This window comes from Cervus canadensis, chromosome 1 (assembly GCF_019320065.1).
Source record: "Cervus canadensis isolate Bull #8, Minnesota chromosome 1, ASM1932006v1, whole genome shotgun sequence".
In the NCBI taxonomy this organism is placed as follows: domain Eukaryota; kingdom Metazoa; phylum Chordata; class Mammalia; order Artiodactyla; family Cervidae; genus Cervus; species Cervus canadensis.
Genome location: NC_057386.1, coordinates 126,967,119 through 126,990,914, shown reverse-complemented (window position 1 = coordinate 126,990,914; position 23,796 = coordinate 126,967,119). Strand labels below are relative to the sequence as shown.

The window sequence follows — 23,796 nt, the reverse complement described above, 5'->3', positions numbered from 1 at the left end:
GGGCCTCTGCACTCCTGCTTTTACCCAGATACTGCATGCATGGTTCCCTCCCTCACATCTATGGTGTCTTCCTTTCCTGATTTACTTTTTCTCAGAGCACGGACCACCTGTCAATACAGCATATGATACATTTGTTTAGTTTTTCTTATGCATCTGCACCTTCAGAATGTCAGCTTCAGGAGGGCAGGGACTTTGCCTGTCTTGGTCACTTTGCCAAATTCCCTGAGCCCAGCTAACATGGTGCCCAAAACAGAGTAGGTACTCCAAAGTTTATAAATACCCTTCTGGAAGTAGCCACGCACAGATGAGCACGTGGCTGCACCGTTGATTCCCCTTGCTCTTCTGTGCACAAAAGGGACCCCACTGCACGCCCAGGTCTGCACCTGCTTTTGTGCTAAACAATGTATCTTGGAGTTCTGCCCCCATCAGAATGTACAGCCTGTTCTGTGCTCCTCCACGGCTGCCGACTGTTCCATTGGAAGAATGCCCAGGCTCCACACGGCCTGCCCCACTGACGTCCACTCAGGCAGCTCGCCCTGGGGCCGCCGTGAGCAAGGCTGGGGGGAACTTCGTCCTCCTTGGATGTCTCTGTTCTTACCCCACTGGCTCCTGAGAGCAAAGATGCAAGCAGATGGGCGGCAAACACCCCAGAAATGCAGCCCTGGGAGAAAGGGAGTTGTTTATCTTCAGAGGTAATCAGGCCTATCAGACAGGGGCTTGATCTCATTCCCTGCTTCCTTCTTTCTGAAATGCACACAGTGTCATAAATAAAAGCGCAGACATCAGAGGAAGCCGGGGGTGACACGGCAGTTTCTTGCAGGGAAGGCGGGGGAGGGTGGCTGGGGGCCCTGGGTGACATTCTCAGTGATATTTTTGTCAGACTGCGAGATTGGAGAGGAACTCTGGACTCCCCTGTGCAGGAGAGGATGGGGATTTGGGGAAATGTGCTCCCTTCCAAAATCCTCTGTGTCCTGAAATTTAACTTTCCTATGAGCACCAGGGCATTTTTCCTTCCCTTTAAAGGGCTCTTAGCACACAGGCGGTGACATAACTTTGTATTTTGAATGTCAACTCCCTGCCTGATGCCAGTTCCTGAGGGTTCAGCTTGATCTCCTTTACTCTTCCCTCTCACAGTGCCTGGCATACAGGAAGCGCTTACTAAAATACACGTTGAGGGACTTCCCTGGTGGACCACTGGCTAAGACTCCGAGCTCCCAATGCAGGGGGCCTTAGTTCGATCCCTGGTCAGGGAACTAAGATCCTGCAAGCTGCAACCAAGATCCACTGTAGTCAAATAAATAAGTACATACTTAAAATAAAATACATCCTGAATAACCAAAACTGGGATGCATGCATTGAAACCAGGCTTTCCCTCCTCCTACCCACACCGGCTCACTGGGAAAGACTCTGATGCTGGGAAAGACTGAAGGCAAAAAGAGAAGGGGGCGGCAGAGGATGAGATGGTTAGATAGCATCACCGACTCGATGGACATGAGTTTGAGCAAACTCCGGAGATAGTGGAGGACAGAGGAGCCTGGCGGGCTACAGTCCATGGGGTCACGAAGAGTCGGACATGACTTAGCAACTCAACAACCACCCACACTTAGGGAAGAGGGTCTCCTGTTACCTTAGGAAGCGTCTATTTCCTGCCCCTACTTGGCCCCTCAACTTGGGGTAGAAAGCGCGGGTCACTGAGTAGAAAACCGGCCCGGGGAGTTAAGGTTTTGCCGGGGTCACAAACAAGCTGCCCCTGCAGACTCTGGCCCACCCAGGCATTTGGTATTTGGCTTGGCCGTGCTTATGCTTTAACCAAGGTGACTCTGAGTGCCTTAGGACAGGCGTGGGGGTGTGCCCGAAGGCCCCACCCACACCATTACTCACCTCTCCTCCAGTCACAAGCCTGCTGCTCTTGCCAGGCCCTTCGGGCTTTTACATTTGCCCTCTCCCTTTTATTTATCATTATTATTTTTTCTTTGGCAGTGCTGTACAGCTTGTGGGATGTTAGTTCCCTGACCAGGGATCGAACCCAGGACCAGCACAGCAGTGAATGTACTGAGCCCCAACCACTGGACCACTAGGGAATTCCCACCCTCCCCATTTTGTGTGTGTGTTAATCGCTCAGTTGTGTCCTACTCTTTGCGATGCCATGGACTGTAGCCTGCTAGGCTCCTCTGTCCATGGAATTCTCCAGGCAAGACTACTGCATTTTAAGGCACAACAAAAGTATGAAAAGGGTGTGTAAGATCTCCTATGTGTATGCTGTTCTGATGTGCATAGGAGTCTTGCCCCTGTGATGCTCATCCAGGCATCTTTCGTGTTGTCACTGACAGAGGTCCCAAGAATGAGGGGTTTCCTTCGTGGGTGCTCAGATGGCCAGTCTGGGGAGCTTTTGGGGCCACTGGAGTCAAGGAGGCTTAGGGCTGGGAATTCCCTGGTGGTCCAGTGGTTAGGACCCAGTACTTTTACTGCTGGGGGCAAGGGTTCAATCCCTGGTCAGGGAAATAAGATCTTGCAAGCTGCAAGTTGCGGCCAAAAATAAAATAAAAGCAATAGAAACTTAAAGGGAAAAAAAAAAAAGCGGCTCAAGGCACCATGCCCTGAAGCCTTCAATCTGACCCTCTAAATGCCTGGTTTCCCCAGGCTTGCCCAGGGCGGGCATATTTTCAGGGCAGACCCACTTGGAGTGGCTGGAAGTTGGATCCGACACTGCGGCTGCCTATATGGACTCAGTGACCCTGAATGGGATATCTTTAGGTGTCAGGCCCTGGGTCCTGTTCAGGGAGGCCCCTTAACCAACCCACCCTCCACCCCCCACCCTCCACCTAGAGGATGAGATAGACAGAGGGAAGGAAAGATTCAACTCTGAAATATCCCAGAGGAGTGAGTATTAGAAAACAGGCCAGTCATGCCCAATTGCGTCTAGATTCTCCAGGGCCAAGTCTGACACCCAGCCATTTTCCTCTGGGTTGTAATTCATTTATTCATTCATTCCTTCATTCTCAGTACACTTTAACTTAGCGCCTATTATGTGCTGGGGGTACTGCAGTGAGTAGACAGATGAGGTCTCCGCTCTCATGGAGCGAACACTCTGATGACAAGACAATATTTAAGTGACATGTCCAGGATAATTTTAGGTGGTGAAAAAAGATGAGGAAAAGGAATAGGGGGGTAGGTTTGTGAGTGCCTCGGGAGTTTTAGATTGAGGGTCAGTGAGGGCCTCTCTAGGGAGGCAGTATTAACCTGGAGCTCAAAGTTAGATTCCTGTGTCAGGCAGAGGGAAAAGTGAGTGCGAAGGTCCTGAGGCAGGGGTGAGCTGAATAGTTTGCCAGGTATTTAGGAGGGAAATGTTGAAGGATTGGGAAGGCAACAGCAGGATCCAAGCCTAAGGCAGAATTTGGTTCCTTAGGAGCCAGAGCTCCCTCGATGCATGTAACATTCCTTCTTCACCTGTTCTGATCTGGCCCGGGTCACTTAAGGGATGTCCTTATAATGTCCTCCAGTGACTGTCTAACTCAGTCTCAGTCCCCCCAACCCATGAAATGGGTATATGGAAAGTCTTTCCCTCATGAAGGCTTAATGAACTTTTTGGGAAGCTCTTATTCCCAAGGGGTGTAGGGGCCCTCCAGAGAGACTGTTTGGACTCCAGAGTGTTTGACGGTTTTTCAAAGCTGCTATTCTTGTTAGTTACAAGTGGATCCCTGGGGCTGCCCCTCAGAGTGCAGTGGTGAAACATACAGAACACAGAGTAGCAATCAGGGCACAGGATGAAATCTGTGGGGAGCCTGATGTAGAGATCTCTTCCAGCTCATCCCTCCAGAGCCTGGGCTCAGAACACCCATCTGGAATCGCTAGCTGAGTGAGCCCAGCTAGTTCTTTAGGTTCTCAATCTCTTAGGGCCTCAGTTTCCCCATCTGCATCGTGGGACCCATCTCAGGAGCCCCCGACCCCCCATCTGAGGATTTCTGGGGGGAGTTCATGAACTCTGAGAACAAGCAGTTGTGTTGCTCCCTGTTGTCCATTGAGGATGGGATTAATAATCATGAGAGACAGGAGTGGGCAAGGAAGAGGCCAGGTCCTCTGCAGAAAAATGCTGCCCCTTCTAGGGGTCTGGGCGTTTCCACCTGTAACTTGGTAGGTCCAGAGGGTAGAGGATGGTTGAGTCTCTGCTTGACTCTTTGAGGGGTTTCCAAGTGACACCTTCCACCTCAGGACATTACAAAGCTGACAGTCCCCCTGCCTGCCTGACCTCTTATTCCCCCAGATTCAGTCAAAGCCCAATGGCAACACTTGGGAGGCAGAAGCTGGGAGAAGGAACCCCTGAATTTACCCCCAGCAACCCCCTCCCCACCCTTCGGTGCCAAACCCCAGAACCAAATCTCATTGAAATGCAAATCCCAGAGAGTGTTCCCAGGTGACACGTGGGTGGGGATTTCCGAGTCTGCCTGGTGGGGTGGGACGGCCCCCCCCAGTTCCTCCCCTTCATCCCCTCCTCCAGGCCCCTCTGAAGGGCTAGTCCTTCCTTCCCTAGGTCTGGCTCTTGGCCTGTGGATTCCCATGGTCTGGCTGGGCACCTCTGGAGCTGGTGGGGCCAGGGTGGGAAAGGAGGAGACATTCATTGACCTGAGACCCCCTACTTCTGTTCCATGCCTCAGCCCCTCCAGACACTTCCCTTTTCCCAGATTTTGTCAGTCTCAGGTGCTTCCCACCGCACCCTCCCCAGAAAAAAAAAAAAAAGAGCCCGAGCAGCGTGAGGGGGCCAAGAGGGGCACGTTGCTACTACGGAGGCCGAGAACCCCTGCAGGCACGCTGGAGGCGGAGGCCCGCCCTGCCCCTGGAAACCGCATGGCCGCCTCCCCACCGCAGCCATTCCCCACTCCCCCTGGGGGTTCTCAGATGTTGGCAGATGGCAGAACTGAATCTGCTGAGACGTCGCTCCAAAAAAGGAAAGTTGAACCGAAAAAAAAAAAAAAAAAAAATTCAAACTCTTACATCTTAGGGGAAAGCAGAGGAGGAGGGAGGGTCCCGGTCTGGGGCTCCCGGTGCCCTCTGCTGTTTAAAAAGATCTCCCTGGCTTTGAGAAAGCAGCCCGGGAGGGGCAGGAGGGGGTAAATGAGGACACACCGGTTGTCAGGGCTGCCCGTGGGGGTTCCTGTTGGAGCGGTGAGCGCTTGCGTGTGCGCGGGCGAATGTCCACATGTGTGCTCGTCCCTGACCCTGCCCGCTCATGCCCGCCACACACTTGCAGCATCGTGTGTCTGCGTTTGTGTCCCTTGAAAGTCCCGAACTGGGAGTTCTTGCAATACATTGCGTCCCTAACTGGGAAAGATCAGGGAACACATAGAAATCCTCGCCCTCTAGAAACGGACATTCGTGTGTGTGTGTGTGTGTTCGCCCGCGTGCGTGAACTCCTGTCTGTGTCGGCGTTTGTTTATCTGCGGGTGACCTTATGTCTTAGGAGTCTGCGTCCCAGGCTGCGCTCACGTCTGCGGGGCGGGGGTGGGGGGTGGAGGGTGGTTGCGCGTTTCCCCGCGTGCCCACCTGGGTTAGCTCTCCTCTCTGCGGCCCAGTGTGTGAAGGTCCACTGGTGAGAGTCTTGCGCCCTGCTGTGTGCCAGACCCCCCAGAGCGAGCTCCACCGCGTGTGTCCCCTCGCATCTGTGTGGGTCCCTTAAAGGTCCTGTGTGTGGCCCTCCTCGTACGCCCCCTGCCCATCCACTGGTCACTCCAGAGTTAGACTGATAATTTAATAGCTGAAACGCGATGCTACTTCGAGTGAAGTATCTGGGGCTGGGGAAGAGGAGGGCGCACGGCCCACAGGAGGAGGAGGGGGCGGGATGGGGAGGCGCTTTCCCCCTCCTTCCTCCTTCAGGGAGCTGCTAAAAAGAAACTCGGCGTCGCGCCCAAGCGTGTGTGTGTCTGTGTGGCAGCGTGTGCACGCGCGAGTGGGTGCGCGCAGGCCCGGGGGAGGCGACGTGGGCCCTTTAAGGAGCCCGAGGGGGCCGGGCCGGGGCGCGTCGGTGCGGGCGGGGAGCCAGGAGCCGGGAGGCCGAGCCGCCGCCTCCCGGGCTCCCGCCCCGCCCCCTCCTCCCCCTCCCGCCGCCGCCGCCGCCGCCGCCACCGCCGCCACCGCCGCCGCCGCCGGGGAGCGGAGCCGCGGGCAGGCCGGGCCGCATCGGAGCCCAGTGTCCGCCCGCGCCCCGCCCGAGCCGTGCGCCCGCGCCCTGCGCCCCCGCGATGCGCGCCAAGTTGCGGCCCGGGGACCCGGGGCTAGCGCCCTAGGAGGCGGCGGCGGGAGGATCGCGCCCCGGCTGGAGGCCGGGCCTGCTGCGCGCCCCCAGCCCGATCTGCACCGCCACTTGCCTGAGCGCCCGGGCGGCCCGAGCGCGCCCCGAGCCCGGGCGCCACCGCCGCCACCTCAGCGAGGTGAGTTGGGGCCGGGGGTCCCCGTGGAGGGCCGGGGTGAGGCGCGGGGCGCGCTTCCGGGGAAATCGGGGAAGATCGGTCGGCGCACGCGGCGGAGTTGGCGGGGCCCCTGCACTCCCGAGTTGGCGCTCTCGGGGGGTGGCCTGCTGGGGACCGAGGCGCCCCATAGACACTGCGGCCCGCGTGCGTGGGGGTGCCGGGGAACTTAGGGGAACTCCAGCTCCCCTGCAAGGGGACGGGAAGGAGGGAAGTGGCGTGGGGGGTGGGCGGACGGGGGGGTGCCGTGGAACTGCGCAGGACAGCCCCCCACCGTGTGCCACAGCCCTGGGGGCATGGCCGCCATGCGCCTCCCTCCTCTCCAAGCAGCCCTGGACTTGGGGGGTGACACTGCGCCTTATTTTCCAGCGGTCAGTGCAGCTCGGGGGTGCCCCTGGAGATGGCACCCTCGGCTCCCCGGCCTGGCTGCTGTGGAAGGCGCCTGGGAGGGGTTCCCGCCACGGGGGGCGGGGGGCTTCTGGCGTGGCCGCTCCTGGGCGAGGGGTCCGAGGGCTCTGGGTCGGGGTCCCCGGGGAGAGGCGCCCCTTGCTCCCCCCTCCCCCGTGGGCCGGTGTTCCTGGTGTCTGGGCCTGCCTCCCGCGGCTGGTGACGCCTCATGGGGCCGCCTCCTGGTCCCTCCCCCGGGCTGTGCGGATACTTGGGATGCCACTAGTTTGGGAAGTTGGAATTCAGAACTGATCCCACTTGGGCTGGACCCGGAGGCCCCCGGTCCTAGTGCTGGGGGAGCACCCCCGGAGACTTGGCGGGGAGTTGAGGGGAGAGACCCGTGGGGCGCGCCTTCCCCACCCCGGACGCTTGTAGGAAAAAGCTCGAGGGAGCGAGAGAGGTCTAGGCGGGCGGGCAGGCGAGACACGCTGTACCTGTGAGCTGCTGTCGCACGGGCTCAATTAGCGTGGGGCGCCCGGCGTTATTTTTACATTGTAGGTTTATTTTTTTGGAAGCGAGGGCCCTCCAGCCGCCTGTCGCGCGCTCCGGCTCTCTGAGGGTCTGGTGCAGGCAGCGGAGGCGGATCTGTGCTGTCGGCTCAGCCTCCTCGCTTCCTCCCCCTCCTCCTCCCCCCCTGTTGGTGAGAACTGGTTTTATTATGATTTTTTTTTTTTTCCCCTTTTGCAGATTTGGAGGAAGGATGTGTGAGGGAGGCAGGGAGGAGGGACGGGGAGAGGAGCCCTGCAGGCTGGATGAGGGAGTTCTGGGCTTGTTGGGGGTTGTGTTATCCGTGGCCTTGACTTTGCCCTTTTTAAACCAGATCTGGGTCCCCGCGGTTGCTTTGATAGAAGGGGTTCTCCTGGCCTGGAGTGAGCTGGGAGGACGTCCCTGGGCATTGTTATGTACCTCGTGGTGGGTGGCCTTTTTTTTTTTTTTTGGATTGAAGTGTAGGGGGAGAGCCCTCTGAGAAAGTAAGAGACCTTGAATCCGAGGAGCTGAACCATTCACAGCCGGCTCTTGCAACGTATCGCCTTTGGTGGGAATCACACTTTTGCCACTACTGGCGGTGTGACTCTGGACAAATTACTCAACCTCCCTGTGCCTCAGGCTTCTCATCTGCAAAGTGGGATGATAATAATAATACCGAGTTTAGAGGGTTGTTGTGAGAACCGAGGGTGGAAATACATAGAAGGTGCTTGTATATGTATCACCAGTTACTGTTGTTATTATTATTCCTGAGTTCTAAAACTTGGTCTTTACTCCAGTGGCCTGGAAATTTGATGAGAAGGGGCGGCCGTGCATTTTGCCAGAAGATGTGGTGAAGGGAGAGGGACTTCTTTGCAACCCACCCCCCAACCCCTTGACTTTTCCCCATGAGGACTGAGAAGGGCAGGCGGCGCCTTCAGCCCACTGAACAGATGCACAGACTGAGTCCGGCTGTGGGATTCACGCTGGGGCCGGCCGCCTGCGGTGAGCGAGGAATCGGAGGCGGCGGTGGCGGCGGCTGCCAGGGCATCCCGGGCGCTGTCTGGCTTCCTCGCGCCGGCTGCCTTGTCTTTGCTTGGAAATTTACCACCGCCGCCGCCGGGTGCCCGGGGAGTCTGCGGTGCCCAGACGTGGAGGCGGGTACCCAGCGGGCCCCAGCCCCCGCCTCTTCCCACCGAGCTATTTACGCTTGCTCTGGGATCAATACTATTGATAAAGCCATGTAAATGGTAATGTGGCTGTCAGGCCCCGGTGAGGGATGGAGACCCCCTCAAGGGGCAGCACGCACCCTCCCTCCTTCCCTCAGCGAGGGTTTGGCTACGTGGGAAGGATTTATTTGGCATAATCCGTTCTTTTTTCCCCAATTAATAATACTCATACCACCTCCTAAAGATTTCTGAGGGCTCTGCAAACACGAATTTAGCTGCATGAAAGGCCCGAGCAAGGAAGGCTTGATTGTTCTCCCGGCTTGGGGGTTGGGGGAATTGGCCGGGCTCACACTGGCCCGCTGGCTGGCGTTGGAAAGAGGCCCCAGGGGTCCCGGCCCCCAGCCTCTTGCCATTCAGGCTGGATGGAGGCTGCCTGGACCCGATCTCCTCTGACTGCCAGGTGGTTGGTGGTGGGGTAGCTTGTGCTGTGTTCCCAGCCTGGCAGTGGGTGGAAAAGTTGGTTCACTCAGAATTTTTTTTCTCGCGGGGCCGGGGCGGGGGGAGTGGGGGAGTGCTGCTAGGCATAACCCAGCTGGAGGGGTCTCCTTTCTGTAAGAAGCAGAGATGCTCCAGCAAGAGACCTAGAGCTCTCACCCCTTCCTTCCAACAGCTCTCTGAACCGTAAATCCCCCACATCAAATGCTGCCTCTGACAATAGGGGGCTGAGAGCTTTTATTTGTGTGTGTTTTTCCCTCCTCCTCTATTTCCTCTTCATCTCTCTTATGCCAACAGCAGCCTCCCCAGGTGATACCTTCAAGACCAGACTCCCTGCCAGGGAAACAGCTTGGAGGAACTGGTCATTTCTGCCCTGGGAGCCCAGGGAAGGGGGCCAGGAGGGGACGGGAGCCTGGGTTGCCTGCTTGGGGAGGGCCAGGCTGCCTAGGGTCAGGCCAGGGGAGTCCTCTTAAAAGGCTTCTTCCATGAGTGGGTATGCAGAGTCCCCCGAGGAAGTGATGCTTAGGAAAGGTCATCTGGCAAAACTTTTTGGAGGATCCTTGGAGGTGGGGAAGGGACTTTACAACCTGTCAAGTGAAGTTTTGGTTCAGGAGCTGAAAAATACTAAATATGATTTAATAATCCAATAATAACAGCCAACATATATAAAGTGCTTACTATGTGCCAGGTCCACCTTCATCAGGAATCTGTTTACTATTCATTATTGCGCTGTGAAGTCAGGGCTCATATCATCCCATTTTATGTATGGTGAAATGAAGCAGAGAGGTTAGGTGACTTGCCCAAGGTCACACAGTTTGGATGTGGAAATAAGAATTAAGACCTGGGATTACTCATGGCCGCCTTGGTGCAGCAAGAATAAACGTACTGCAGACCTGCTCAGTAGAGCTGCCAGAGAAGACAGGAAGAAAGAAATGATGTTTCTTATTTGAGCAGCACCTATAGATCTTTGCCCTGCGGGGCTGGAGACTGAGAACTTGTTCTCCCCAGGATTCGGGGAGGGGGACAGTGCCAGAAGCAGGTCTGAAGTTCCTTTGAAGTCTCATTTTATCTTAAACATTCATGCAAATTTGGCATTCGCTGTGGCGACAGGGCTGTGTTTATTTTGAAATGAAAACATGGTTTTGAATTATTTAGCATGGCGTATTATGGGACTCCAGAAAACTGCATCAGATGAGCTCCTGCTAGCTGGCGGGCAGCCCTGGGGTTCTTTGTAGCTGGAGACCTTGAGAAGTCCTGGGGCGGATGACAGCTTTTTCCGGTTATACAGATGAGGGCGCAGGTCAGAGGTGCCAGGCCAGCCCCAAGGTCACAAGGTAGTATGCCTTTCTTATGATGATCAAAATCATCATCACTGTCTTTCTTTTAGTCAAAAGTGAGGCTTTTCTGCCCGGGCACTTCCCCACCACCACACCCAGGGGGAGGGAACTTGGGAACTTTCGGTTCAGAGATCCGTAAAGAATCATCCTAAACCAACAGCAGAGGACAGTCTGGCAGTGTTTTGTCTGAGATTCGCACCACTGATCATTGCAAAGTTCCAGTGAGTTGCCACCCCCGCTTAGCCATGTGCAAGCAGAGTGCCCTGGGACTGATCCCTGCCCCCCTGAGAGTCTGGGTGCCCTGGTCTGTACAATGGGCATATTACCCACTAGGGCCGTGGGGTAGGGGGAGAGGATTAAAGGGCAGAAAGCTAGAGCATTGGGTTTACTGTTCAGCTCTTCAGTTTCTAGTTGTGTGATTCTGGATGGGTTATTTAACTTCTCTGGGCCTCAGTTTGCTTATCTCTAAAATGGGGATGATGATTCTACTTCTGGTTTTATTGTTATGAGGACTCAATGGATGTCGTGATATATCATAGGAGCTGTTGTTATTTTGCCCCTCCCTCCTGCTTCCACCGTTGGAGAGGGGAGGCTTCCACCGTGTAGAATTTTTGTTCAACCTAGGTCCTCACTGACGGGCTGGTTGGATGCAAGCTATTCTTCTTTCTAAAAGGCTGCTGGGAAGAATCTTATGGAATAATCTCTTCACTTGAACCTCACGCCTGGGCTTGTTGCTCTCTGGAGGCAGCAGGCTCCTCTCCTGTCCGACTGGTTGGTGATTCCCAGATCTGCCCAGGTTGACCTGGGCCCCTGAAGGCCAAGGTTTTCTGTTCTGCTTTTAATTCCCCAGTGCCTGCTGGGAACTGAAGTTGGAGGGCTCAGGCAGCCTGGAAAGTGGGGGGAAGACTGATGGGGAGGACACAGGGAGCCTCCTGGGGAAGGGCTGAGCTTCCCCTTACCCCTGGGGATGGGGGGTGGTTCTCAAAAGGGCTCCTTTGAATCAGACCTGGCTCAAATCCTGCTCCCCTCCATTAAAAGCCTTTTGGCCTCAGTTTCCTTATCCTTAAATGGGGGAGTGGGGTGTGCAAAATAATACCCCTGGGAAGACCATCTAGGGCTGCAGTGTCCTGGCACTCCTGGTAATGGTGGGGAACGTTCTGGACCTTTGCTGTCCCCTAACCATGAGGTGGGCTTCCCTGGTGGCTCAGACGGTAAAGATTCCGCCTGCAATACAGGAGACCCAGGTTCGATCCCTGCGTCGGGAAGATCTCCTGGAGAAGGGAATGGCACCCCACTCCAGTATTCTTGCCTGGAGAATCCCATGAACAGAGGAGACTGCTGGGCTATAGCCCATGGGGTCACCAAGAGTCGAACGCGACTGAACGACTAAGTGCACATATACACATGTGCAACCACTGGGTATGTGTGGCTTTTGAGCGCTTGAAATGTGGCTAGTGCCGACTGAACTGGTAATTTTATTTCATGTTAATTAACTTACATTTAAAAAGCCAAATGTGGCTGTGTCTGATGGCTGCCCTGATCACAAGGCCCGAGACTGGATGATGAAACAAGATTCAGTGTATGGGAGCAGGGCCTGACTCTCAGCAGCTGATTTTTTCCTTCTTTTGTGTGTTTTTTTCTCTGCCTGGAGCCACCAGAGCCTTGTCATCTTGGAGGGACACTCCACATTCTGTGATCCTGTTTCCCGGCAAAGCCTGAGGCTCTCCCGGGTGCTGGCCTGGACTCCACAGCCCTCCGTCCACTTTCCCTTGCCCACCTTCCTCATGTCCCCACCTCCTCCTGTCCTGCCAGCCTCTGGGGCAGCTCTGTCCAGGAGACCTTTCTGTGATGGTGCGAATGTTCCAGACCTGTCCTGCGTGCCCAGCACCTTAACCACTCCCCACAGGTGGCGCTGAGCGCCTCAAATGAGGCGAATGCAACCTAGGATTGGAATGTTATTTACTACTTGATTTGAATACATTTAAAATGTGATTTTCCCAATGGCTCAGCAATAAAGAACCTGCCTGCCAATTCAGGAGACGCGGGTTCGATCCCTGGGTTGGGAAGATTCCCTGGAGAAGGAAATGGCAACCCACTCCAGTATTCTTGACTGAAAAATCCCATAGACAGAGTGGCCTGGCAGGCTACAGTCCGAAGGGTCTGTAGAGTCGGACATGACTGAATGGCTGAGCATCCACAAAATATGACTAGTGGGCTTTGCTCCTCTTGGGCAACTTGAGGATAGAGCCTCGCCTTCTCTGGTTTTTTTTTTTTTTTTGTCTTGTGGCTTGTGGGATCTTAGTTCTCCGACCAGGGATCAAACCCGGGCCCCTTGCGGTGGAAGCACAGAGTCTTAACCGCTCGACCGCCAGGGAAGTTCCCCTTCTTTCTTGACTCAGGGCCAAATGCCAGAATTCAGGCCACTGACTAGACGTTATCACCTTTCCTGGTCCTACCAGGCCACCATCCCTGAGACTGGGGAGCTGGCTCAAGTGTCCCCTACTTCCTCTCCTGCAGCACGGGAGGTAACCCCAGGTCTGTGCAAAGTGTGGGCAGCTCCCACTGGAGGCTGAGTTGAGGTTCATGAGTCTTGGACTCAGGCTCAGAAGAATCTCAGGTTTGTAGAGATGATATTCCAACTCCTACCTTGTCTGTGTCCACACCTGTAGATACGTTGAGCAGGCCTGCTTCCCATAGGGGCTGTCTTGGTCTGTACTTTTTTCCTGCTATGAATTAACACATTATGGATATCTTTCCATGTTGATAACAACTAGATTAACTTTGGATGAGGAGACAGCATTGCTTTTTATTTGTCATTTGAAAAATACAGAAAACCCCCAAAATGATATACTCCTAGGGCTTCTCTGGTGGCTCAGCAGTAAAGAATTCGCTTGCCAATGCAGGAGACACAGGTTTGATCCCTGGGTCGCGAACATCCTCTGGAGCAGGAAATGGCAACCCACTCCAGTATTCTTGCCTGGAGAATCCCATGGACAGAGGAGCCTGGTGGGCTCTACAGTCTATGGGGTTGCAAGAGTCAGACACGACTTAGTGACTAAGCAATGACAATGTACTCCAACCCTGCCACTTGCTTTGGGCTTTATAAAAACCTATTTTAATAAAAGAAAAAGCATGGGCCTGTTAAAAAAATTAAAACAGAACACAGGAGGTGTCGAGGGAAGTCTCCTTCCTGTTCCTGGCCTTCTGTCTGTGTCCCCCGAGGCAGATACACACGGGTACGGTTTCCTCTCGGAGATACTCCGGCCATATGTCCGCCTCACAGGGGACATAGATGTGTGTGTTCCCGTTAAAAACAAGCACACACATGGTATCACACCATATTTATGTCTTACTTTCCTCCTTTAAATTATAATACATCTTGATTTATTCTGAAATATATAGAGAGCCGGGGTTCACAAACTACGGCCCGCAGGCCAAATCCAGCCCACCTTCTGTTTTTATATGCCCAAGCTGAGAATGGTTTTTACATTTTTTTGATGGTAGGAAAAAAAAAAAGAATATTTTGTGACATGTGAAAGTAAGTGGAATTCAAATTTCAGCATCTGCTGTCAAGTTTTATTGGAATGCAGCTATTCCTGGTGGCTCAGGTGGAAAAGAATCTGCCTACAATGTGGGAGGCCAGAGTTCGATCCCTGGGTAGGGAAGATTCTCCTGGAGTAGGGAGTGGCTACCCACTCCAGTATCTCGCCTGGAGAATCCCTTAGATAGAGGAGCCTGGCAGGCTACAGTCTATGGGGTTGCAAAGAGTCGGACATGACCGAGTGACTAACACATGTTCATTCATTCGTGTACAGTCTCTGGTTGTTTTTAAGGTGTAGCTGCAAAATTGAGGAGTTATGACAGAAGCTGGAAGGCTGAAAAAAGATGGAATATTGGTTCTCTTGCCCTTTACATTTGCCGACCCCCGATAGCTACCATGTTCTTTTTAGCTTCAGCATAATCTTCCAGGGTTATGCGAAACTGGGGCCCTTAAGAGGGTTGTGAGTTTAAGGGTCACACCAAGTGGGCCCTAAAACCCCTTGTTCTGGAGACTTCTCTGGTGGTCCAGTGGTTAAGAATCCTGCCTTAGAATGCTGGGGATGTGGGTTCGATCCCTGGTCAGGGAACTAAGATCCTGCATACCATGGAGCAACTAAGCCCACATACCACAACTACTGAGCCCGTGCCACAGCTAGAGAATCCGTGCACTGCAACAAAAGATCCCGGGTGTTGTAACAAAGACCTGACACAGCCAAATAAATAAATAAATATTAAAAACAAAACGAAAACAGCAAACAACCCTTATTCTTGCCTGGCTTGCCGTTCTTGCTGAGTTATGCTGATGCTATTGTAGAATGCAATAGGAAAGTGGGGACGGTTAAGGCAGCTGACTTTTGGCATGGATTTTTGGGTTCTTAGATGATGTTTGAGGCTATAATAATCTCTTCTGTCCAGGGCTGAAGAATTGCTATAACACCTGGTGCTACATAGTTTTCACACTTTTTGCAAAGTCACTTTAGAACCCATCTTGTTTCCCTCTTTGCTTTGGCCACTAGGAAGCTTAGAGCCACAGTTTGCTGCCTGCCTTCAGCAGTCTAATCTGGTTTGTGTTTTGGACTTCATCCTGATTTCAGATTGGTTCGTCCCTGATTTTTCTTCTTGGGCTTGCTCTCTGAATTTTATCTTATCATATGCATTCCTAAAAGTTGTCTCAGTTCTTGAAGGGTGAGCTGGAGCAGACAGGAGCAAAGAAAAGGGAAAACACTTGCAAGATGTTTCCATGTTTGTTCCTCCTGAGTGCCTGTGGGGGTGGGGGTGGGGTGGGTGATTTCCTGATGGATAATTCTAGGGGAAGCCAAAGTCTGGCCCCATGGAGTGTTTTAACAAAGGTCATACCCAGGGCAAGAACTTGGGTCGTTGGGTGTCCATCTTGGGATGGGGCTTTGGCTTCCCAGGTGACTCTAGTGGTAAAGAATTAGCCTGTCAGTGTTAGAGACACAGGAAAGCTGGGTTCGATCCTTGGGTCGGGAAGATCCCCTGGAGGAGGTATGGCAACCCACTCCAGTGTTCTTGTCTGGAGAATCCCGTAGACAGAGGAGCCTGGTGGGCTATGGTCCATAGGATTGCACAGAATCAGACATGACTGAAGCGACTTAGCACACACTTAGGCCTTGGGTTGGACTCAGGAAGATGACAGTCAGTAACCTGGAAGGTGAAATATCCCTATCGGAGGCCCCGGGGCCCTGGTGAACCACTTGGCCTGAAGGAAGGCCCTGGAATCGGATAGGTGACACCTAGCACTCCCAGTGGTGGAGTGTCACTTCCGTCTGTGCTGTAGCCAGGGCCCAGGGATTTTGGAATTGTTGCCATAGCAATGCTGAGGGTGTGTCAACACTTAGGGGCCTCTGGGCTCTTGTTCCAACCTTGGCGCTCTGCTGATGCTTTTGGATATTTCTGCTTCCTTCTGTTGACCCTGGGATATTTCTCTGAGCTGGAAAGGAAGTGAGGGAAAAAGTAAGCCACGGGTAGAATGAGATGAGACCACAGCCAGCTGCCCACTGGAGTGCACATGTGGGTATATTTCCCAGGGACCCATGGGGCTGACTCTCTGCCTCCTGTCTCCTGGGCTTGGCTTGGTTTTCGGTGACTCGTGTTTGGGTTTTGGGGCTTGTGAATGGGAGCTCAAATGAGCCATGGGGCAGAGTCCAGTGTCTGGCTGTGCAGTGCATTCTAGGACAAGTAACGGAGCCTCTGTATGAAGTGCCTTAGTTTACCCACCAGGGAAAATGGGGTGATGAATGCACACGACCTCAGAGGGTGTGGTGAGGCAAAGGGAGCTAAGGGGCCATTGGAGGCTTGAGTTAGTCCAGCAGGCCCTGTCCTTGCCCCTCACTTTCCTGTCTGCAGCTCATAAAGCCATGGAGCCCATCCTAGGGCCAGGCAGGCAGATCCAGCAGCCTCCTTTACATTGTTCACGGATGTCCTAAAGGGGCTTCAGAACTCCTCTGTCCCAAAATGGACCTGCGGTTCCCCTTTGCCCCCAGACTCCCAGCCTGAGCTTGCTCCCGGAGTGTGGGGCCAGGCCAGAGACCTGGGGGTCATCCCTGCTACCCTCTCGCCCACTCAGTGCCTGCAGAAACCTCCATTTGTCCTGCCCCTATAGTCTGTCCTGTGGAAGCAGCTGCGGGGTGGGGCCACTGGGGCAGTGCCCTGACCTTACTCAGAGCCCCGTGAGCCCGCAGGGCTTCCCAGCACTGCTTGCCTGAAATCCAGGCCCTTCTCACTGCCTTGGAGGCCTGTCTCCGCAGCTGCCCACTGACCTCTGACCTCCCCTTGGCTGGCCACCCCTGCAATTAACTGTGTGCTATGTTGGAGTGATGGGGCACTTCTAGCCAGGCAGGTCTAGAGGGATGAGTGGCAGGGGAGTGAATTTTTCTCTGTGGCCTGGGGGTTCCTCTCTGGGAGATGCTGGCAGTCAGAAGTCCCTGAGGCCAGGCCCAAAGGTGCACATGGTGGGGACCCCATGAGGAGGGGGGGTGCCTTGAGGGCCCCTGCTTGTCCTCACGCTGAACTCCGGTGCCCGCCACAGACCCTCTGGGAGCATCGCCCAGTGCTGCGGTGCTGTCTCCGTGGCCATGGCAACCGCCTGGCACCGGGGCCCTGCTCGTTAGGCTAACGAGGCAAGCCTGCCGGGCCGAGGTGGGGGGCCGGGGACGTGCTGCCCCGGGGCTTGGCGGGGCTTGTCTGCCAGGCCACCAGGCCAGGAGTGGAGCAGGCCCTGGAAGATGCTGCAGAGGCCAGTGGGATCAGGGGGTCCTCCAGGGTCCTGGGGGCTCAGGCTTGGTTGGCAGGGTGGGGTTCTGGTGGGAATTATGTGTGGTGGTAACTCCTGTGACCGATTAAACCAGGAGAGGATGAAATTGCGGGGAGAGGTTGAGAGGCGCCCACTTTTTCCCACTGCATATACCCATTAATGCGATCTCCCATCCTCCTGTTTTATTTTATGATTTATCTTTTGGCCACGCCTCAAGGCATTTAGGATCTTAGTTCTCCGACTAAGGATTGAACCTGTGTCTCTTGAATTGGAAGCATAGCATCTTAACCACTGGATCACCAGGGAAGTCCCCTTCTTGAGTATTTTTAACCATTTTCACTTTGGCCCACCTCTGCTGCCTACTCCATCTAAGCCACTGTACTGGGTGGAAGAGGGTCCCCTACCAGCACACCCACCCACTGCCGCCCCCCCCCCCCGCCCCACCTCCAAATTCATGTGCTTCCCTGAACCTCAGAGGGAGACCTTATTTTGAAATAGGGTTGTTGCAGAGGTAATTAGTTAAGATGAGGTCATGTTAGAGTAGGATGATCTTACATGCAATAATTGGACTGGTGTCCTTAAAAGAAGAGAAAGCCGTGTGAAGATGGAGGCAGACACTGGAGTGATCCATCTACAAGCCAAAGAATGTTGAGGATTGCTGGTTAGATCCATGGAACAGATTCCCTGCCTAGAGGAAGTAAACAACCTACCCGACACCCTGATTCAGACTTCTGACCTCCATAACTGTGAGAGAATAAATTTGTATTGTTTTAGGCCACCTAGTTTGCGATCATTTGGTAGAGCAGCTCCAGGAAACTAATAGAGCTCCCATCATCCCATCACTTGCTGGGACTATTGCAGTAGTCTCTTCACCAGTCAGTCTGATCATGTTCCCCACATGGCAGCCAGGGGGTTTTGTTTTAGACCTGTCCCTCCTGTGATCAGAGCCCTCCCATCTCAGGCAGCATAAAAGCCAATTCTTAATTATTTATTTTCTTCTTTTGGCTGCACCACGAAGTATGTGAGATCTTCGTTTCTCCACCAGGGATTGAACCTGTGCCCCCTGCATTGGAAGCTTTAACCACTGGGCCATTGGGGAAGTTCCAAAAGTCAACTCTTTATCTTGCCTACAGGTCCCTGCACAGTCTGCTGCCCCCTCCCCATTCCCTTTCAGATCTGTTCCCCTGATCTGAAACCAGCCACACTGGCCTCCTTGCGGAAATTCACTGACATGCTCCTGCCTCAATGCCTTTGCACATGCTCTGCCCACAACACTCTTCCTCCAGGTGTCTGTGTGGCTGGCATCATTCCTTTGCCATCTTCGCTCAGCTGTCACCTTTACTGTGGGTCCTTCTCTGGGCATCTTATTTAAAATTGCACCTTCTCCACCTCAAGCCCTCTCCTCTCCTCCTTTAGTTGTTTCTTAGCACGTGTCTCCTTTTGATGAGCTGTGGTTTCATCTGTTCAAAGTGCTGTTGTCTGTCACCCCTGCTAGAATGCATGTTCCAGAAGGCAGGGACTTTGGTCCACATTCACTGCTGTATCCCGGTTCTAGAACACCTCTGGACACACAGTAGGTGCTCAATAAATGTGTCGAATGTCAGGTGCTGGCTAGGCATGGCCTGACCTGGCATCCCACTGCAGGATGTTTTGGGACCTGAAGTTGTCTGTCTGTCCCTGCGTCTGATACCTTTTCCCTCACCTTAGACCCCCTTCCAACTCACCACAGGACACCACCACCCCCCAAAGTCCCTGGGCCTTCAGCTACTCCCTCCCTGTCTCTCTTGTGGGTGGTCAGGATGGTCCTCTGCAGAGCGGAGCTGGTTGCTCTGGAGAGGCCGGGGTTTGGGATAATAATAATAAGGTCCTGGCTACTCCAGGCCTCAGTTTTCCCCATCCATGAAATGGGCACGATCAGATCACTGGTCTCTCGAGGCTGTTAGGGGGGTTAAGTGAGGTGACACATGCAGGGGCTTACTGGCACTGAGAGCTCAGAGAAAGACTTCAGTTCAATTGGTATTTGGTGGCATTGGTATTTTCAGTATGCTGTGTGGGTGTTTCCTTTGCTGTTTTTTTGGAGGAGGGGTGAAATATCATAGCTGGACGACTCCAGGTGCCTGGGGGACTTTAAGCCGGTGTTCCCTCGGGTGGGTGGCCTCTGGATATTCTTGTGACCTGGGACAGCTCCTTCCTGGCTCTGTACACCCCGGACCCCGTCCCAGGAAAGGGAGTCCTGTGCTTAGGGGTGGGGATGGGGGAGGTGTGAGGGGAGCACTCCCAGGGCCTAGAAGCCTGTCTGCTGTTCAATGAGAGAGAAGACCCCAAGTAACTCCACGAAACCCAGGGACGGGAGGACTGCTTCTCCCTTTCTTGAACTGGATTCTTCTTTTGCTCCGAGCCTCAGTTTCCATATCTGAAAAATGGAAGTGTCCTCCCTGCCTCCAGGAGGGGTAGGGTAGATTAGGGCACCTAGGGTGTCATCAGTGATGGTGACCTTCCCTGGACAGGTGGTGTGCATGCCATCTTCCTCCTTGAATTCCTTGTTTGGTCTCTGTGCAGGGCTCGGGGGTTGGAGGTGGAGTCTGAGTTGACAGAGGCTTTCCGGGCAAGCTCACTACATGCTGTTTCATATTGGCTCATTTAAGCCTCCCAATAATGAGAGCCTCACAATGACCACAATCACACTTGTGGTCAGAACTGTTAATTTCCCTGTTTAATGATGGGGAAGTCAAGGCACAGAGGGGTGATGTCACTGGTTCAGGGCACACAGCCTGTAAGCCCCTTCCTTGGTGTGTGGTTGTCGTGGGGAACATCTGGCCTTTCTTTCTGTCTCCCTCGCCCCCACCCCTGGACTGTGGACCCTGGGGACTGGCCCTGGGTGCCTTGGCCTGGCCTGGCCCGACCCCCTTGAGGTCACCCTCTCAGGCTCCCTGCAGGCTCCTGGGCTCTGCCTTGCAGGAAGCTGACCCCACTGTCGAGACTATAAATAGCAGCCGCAGCAGCAGGCAGGAAGCTGCTCATGGCACCTGGGCTCTGGCTGCCGTCCCCTTGCTGCAGCGCCTCCTGGAACTGAGCTTCTCCTGGTGGAAATGCCAAGGTGGAACCATGTGTGCACCCCAGGCGTTGCTCTGCAGGTTTGCTGTGTGACCTTTGGGCCCTCCCTGCCCTCTCTGTGCCCCTGAGCCCCTGGCCATGTGTCTGGGATGCCTCTTATATGCCCTTATGCCTGGGCCATAAAGAGTGTCTCCCGGGTGTTTGGATGGCAGCCAGGGAGGTGTGGAGGGCTTGGTGGGTGGTTTGACATAGTGCGGGTAGTTTTTTCCTTGGAGGGGAGATAAGTGGGAGGAGGGCATTGATGGAGCCTGGAGAGGGGTGATGGGCCCTTTTTAAAGGGGTGGAGCTGTCTGGAGGGTCCTGGACTGGGAGATGGACCATGGGCGTGGGCACTGGGCATTTGAGACCCATCTTGGGTTGCTGTGTAATTCTTGTACGACCTCTTTGGCCTTGGCATCATCTTCCCAGATTTATCTGCCAGGAAAGAGATGCACAAAGGTTTTGAAGCCAGGAGACTCTGTCACTGTGTCCTCTATCATCTTTCACGTTGATGACTGCTATGTCAATATCATTATGTGGGGTCATGGGACAGGGTTCACCTTGTCTCTGTCTGCACTGCCGGGTCCCTAGAGACCTGGCTCCAGCGTGGGGTCAGTGAGCTGTGGTCATCAGGAGCAATGGGGAAAGGGTGCTGACTCACTCCAGGGACGCCCCAGCTGGTCGTGCTGCTGGGTGCATTGGGTGGCCTGTTCCCCGGTCCCTCCTCACCACCCATGCCTGTCTCTAGCCGATACCAGCTATGCAGTGAGGGCTTGGTCCTTGGGGCAGTTTTCCAAGTTCAAGTATCATGCTACAGGTCAGTGGTACCTTGCAAACTTTTCGTTTTCCCAGGGGTTAGGCGCTTTGTTAATGCCAGTGGTATTCTTGACCTAGAATGCAGGGACGTGAAGAAGAAAGTTTAACAGGACGTCTTCCCTGTTACGGATCTTGCTGGAGTGGGAGATGTACAATAGGTTGATTTATGACTGGTCCCCCTCAAACCCACAAAAGTTGCCTGAGGGAATTGATGGGTGAGTTATTCATTGTCTTAGAGAAGTCTCTAGTGATAAGCAGTAGGGCTCCACTTGATTCACATTTTCATCAAAGACTAGATTGAGCACCCTTGGGATATGTATTCACCATCCAGGTGACGTAAAGGGGTATGCCTTCTCTTGCTGTGTAGGTGTGGGGAGACTGAGTCACGTGGACTCAGCAGTTGCCTCCTAGAGTTCAGGGTTTGTAGAGTGGGCCCATGGAGTGGTTCCCTCGAGCCCCAGAGATTTTTGGAGCCGGTGGCAAGGCAGATAGGTGATGGTCTCCATCAAAGATCTGTACAACCCGAAATCCCACAACCTGTGATTGTTCTGGGTTACATTGTTGTTTAGTCGCTAAGTCGTGTCCACTCTTTGCCACCCCATGGACTGCAGCACACCACGTTTCCCTGTCCTTCACTATCTCCCGGAATTTGCTCAAACTCATATCCATGGAGTTGGTGATACCGTCCAGCCATCTCATCATCATGGCAACGGGGAATTAAGGTTGCAGATGGAATTAAGGATGTCAGTCATCCTTTGACCTTGAGATAGGGGTAGTTATTCTGGATAGTTGTGGTGGGCTCAGGGTAATCACAGGTGTCCTTATACGGAGGAGGCAGGAGATTTGAAGATGCTGTGTTCCTGGCTTTGAGGATCAAGGATGGGGCAGAGAGCTAGGAATACAGGCAGCCTCTAGAGTCCGAAATAACAAGGAGTGCATTCTCGTGGAGAACCCCCAGCAGGGGCATAGCCCTGCTAACACCCTGATTTTCTCCCTGTTAGATCCATTTCGGACTTCTGACCTCCAGAACTACAAGATAATGAATTTGTGCTGTTTTAGGTCACCGTGTTTGTGAGCATTTGTTACTGCAGCAAGAGGAAGCTCAAACAGAGCCTGCATCTTCCCTGAGAACGCCAGCAGCCAGGGGCAGCCCCGTCACTTAGGTCACGTGTGTCCCTGGCCACTAATAACCTTGGGATCAGACTGAGGGACATGGAGTGAAGACAGGAAGCTACAAACCATAAAAAGGCTGTCCTGGAGGAAAAAATAAAATGCAAAGAGGAAAAGAAGTCTGGTAGTTCAGCGGTCAAGAGTCTGCCTATTGATGCAGCAGAGGCAGGTTCGATCCCTGGTCAGGGAACTAAGATCCCTTGTGTCTCAGGGCAGCTAAGCTTGAGCACCACAACTAGAGAACCCCATGCGCTGCAACTAAGTCCAGATGCAACCAAATAAATATATATTTAAAAATTAAAAAAAAAAAAAAAGGTCTAGAACCAGAGAGATTGCCAGAGGTTTTGGAGCAGAAAAGGAATGGTGTGAGGTAGGGATGTTTGTGTGTTCTTTCTTTCTTTTTTTTCATTCCTTCCAATCCAGTGGGGGTACCTGGCTCAGATGAAAGGCCAGAGAAAACTCTGTGTCCCCAGCCTGTCCCCCACTGTGCTGAGCCGTAGATGATTCTCCTGGGTGGGGTCTCCCAAGGGGCAGGTGCTGAACTTTCTCGGAAGAAACGGGCGATGCCACACACTGCTTCCTTCTCGGCTTTATTGGAAAGAGGAAGAAGATGACCCACGCCTTCAGCCCCAAAGGCCTCTGGGCCGGCATCCAGAAACCTGAAGCCTGCAATTAAATGAAACTGGATCCTTAGGTGGGGAGAGCTTCTCCAACCTGGGGGCGGAGGCGCTGGAGACCAGGTCCTGGGGACCCGCCTGCTCGTGGATGGGCTATGTGGGGTCCAGGGGCAGAGAGGCTGCCATGGGGAGAGGGGAGAGGTTAGGAATGTTCTAGTCAGCCTTGGTCCAGGAGGCTGGGCTCCAGGCCACCAGCTACGGTGGCCACCTTTTTTTTAAAAAAAAAAATTTATTTGGCTGTGCTGGGTCTTTGTTGCAGCACATGGTGTTCAGTACCCTGACCAGGGATTGAACCCAGGCCTTGGGAGGATGGAGTTTGAGCTACTGGGCCACCAGGGAAGTCCCAGGTGGCTGCCTTTTATTTCCCCCTGCCAAAAAAAAAAATTGCAGATGACTTTCTGGTCACCTGAGTCCCCTCCCCTGGAGACTACCACTTCTCCACTGAATATGTGCTCTTCTAAAAATGTTGTCACACTTTCAGGGGGCCTCTGCATGCTTTCCCGAAGGACCTAGGAGCCCTGTCTCATCTCCAGGCAGAAAAGATGCACGTGGCCAAGTCTTTCTGTGTGTGCCGCTCTGCAGTTTGCTATCAGAACGAGCTGTGGGACTCTGCCAGTTTTGTAGGTCAAAAGTGGCCGAATATCGACAGCTTTTATATAACTCAGCCTAGTAATTTCCTCTCAACACTGAGACAGGCAAGCAGACCGAAGTGGTTCTGAGCAGGGATTCTGATGGCGTGGGTTCCCACCCCCTCCATGGCCTCTTAGCAGCTGCGAGGCATCGCCCTGTGCCTCAGTTGCCCTTTATGTAAAATAGGGACTGAAGTAGTATGTGTTTTCTAGAATCGTTCTGAGG

General features: G+C 53.8%; 1 protein-coding gene and 1 non-coding gene across 2 annotated transcripts in view; both read left to right on the top strand.

Annotated features, from left to right (window-relative positions):
* Positions 1 to 2,428: 2,428 nt before the first annotated feature.
* On the top strand, positions 2,429 to 2,501 carry TRNAK-UUU. The gene has a single exon. It is a non-coding gene; the product is annotated as a tRNA-Lys (tRNA).
* A 3,612-nt stretch (positions 2,502 to 6,113) lies between these two features.
* The window catches only part of NCOR2 (nuclear receptor corepressor 2), a 234,501-nt gene continuing 216,818 nt past the window's right edge, over positions 6,114 to 23,796 (top strand). Inside the window, 1 exon segment of the mRNA XM_043442529.1 lies at positions 6,114 to 6,422. The gene's annotated coding sequence lies outside the window, so the exon portion shown is untranslated.